This window comes from Oryx dammah, unplaced genomic scaffold (assembly GCF_014754425.2).
Source record: "Oryx dammah isolate SB20612 unplaced genomic scaffold, SCBI_Odam_1.1 HiC_scaffold_16, whole genome shotgun sequence".
Lineage (NCBI taxonomy): Eukaryota > Metazoa > Chordata > Mammalia > Artiodactyla > Bovidae > Oryx > Oryx dammah.
The window spans coordinates 3,981,392-3,983,002 of record NW_024070200.1 but is presented as its reverse complement, the minus strand read 5'-3'; positions in this window follow the sequence as shown (position 1 = coordinate 3,983,002).

Below are 1,611 nucleotides of genomic sequence, written 5' to 3'. Positions count from 1 at the left end.
TGCCTGGGTCCATGAGATGCTGAGATGGTTAGGACCGTGGGGGCTGGGGGCATGAAGGGAGGAACCTTGGGGCTCCTGACTCAAGCCTGAAGTGCTCTCTGAAGCTGCTAGTAAGAAGATGGGGCCAGAGCTTCCCTGGTAGTCCATTGGTCAAGACTGCATGCTACCCATTCAAGGGGGCACAGGTTCGAGCCTTGGACAGGGAGCTAGAGCTCACATATGCCACAACTGAAGGTCCTGCCTGCAGCAGCAAATATCCTGCGTGCCACAGCTGAGAGCCTGTGCAGCCAAATAAATGTAAAAGAAAAAACAAGAGAGTTTCCAGGAGGAGGGACCATTGGAGGAAGGATAGGTGAGTAGAGGAAAGGTGACAGTTTGCCTGGGGGGGCGGGGTCCATGGGTCATTCTCATCCAGCTGGGAGGTGTCAGTGAGCCCCGAGGGCAGGGCACCCCACCATCACCACCCCCAGACTCCTGAGTTGGCCTCTACACAGCTAGTCCTGCTCCTGGGATTAGAGGCCCCTTGTGAGGCCTGGGCTGAGGACAGAGGGAGGGCCTGGCCCGGCAGCACGTGACTCCAGCCCTCAAGCGACGCCCCAGAGGCTGCGTGGACATCAAGTCCCGCTCGCAGGCTCAGCTGTTGAAGGCGGGAGACCCAGGCCTGGCACCCCGCACGCATTTCCAGAACAACGGCCTTCCGAGACTTGTTTGGCACCCATCGAAAACCACGAGCAAATTGCCAGTGGTAAAACATCACATAAACATTGTTTCTTTGCAAAATACTGGAAATAACCAAGGCGGCCTTACCCAACGGCGCAGCAGGGCCCACGTGTGGAGCCGCGGAGCCAGGCGCCGGGGCTTGGACGGCATGTCCCGCCAGGCTGGGAGCATCCTCCAGCTCGCCGCCAGATTCCTCAACAGCCACTTGGAAACGGAGACAGCGGCTCTGGGGACAGGAGCCTCTTTTCACTCCCGCTGGTAGGAAGTGTTTACAGCCCAAGCCGGCTCGGCCTGGCAGCCCCCTGGCCCCTGCGGCCAACAGGCCAAGGCCTTTGGGCTGGAAGCCATTTCCAGACTCTGCTCCATCAACAGGGCTGGGATGGCCCTGGGCTCGGTGGCGCTGGTGGGGCTGGTGGGGCTGGAGGGACTGGCTAGGGGTGGGCCTCACGCCTCCTCGTCCCCATGGTCTTTGGGAGGAGAGAGCTCTTATCCACATTGGCTCATCTAAGCCCATTTCTCCTTCCACTTAGTCCAGGCATGCACTTTGAGGGTGTGACTGGGACGGGGGTGCTTCAGGGGGGTGGATAGTTCCTGGCAAGTAGGTCCCGACAGTAATTCTCCACCATTAAAACAGGCCCAAGTGCTAAGTGGTCTTTTGGGGAAATTAGGGAACACGCGTAGGAAAATAGGAGAAACTTAAGAATTTTATGGTTTTGAAATCTGCCCTTGTCCTCCACCCGTTCCTGCAATATCTCCCGGGCACGCAGGGTGACTTCCCTGCTGACAGCCTTGCATCTGACCGGCCGGCTTAAAGGACTGCCCAGGGCCTGAGGCCGCACTGAAAGCCCCAGACCCGCCCTTCCACCCAGGCTTTTTTCTGGGGCCCCAGGT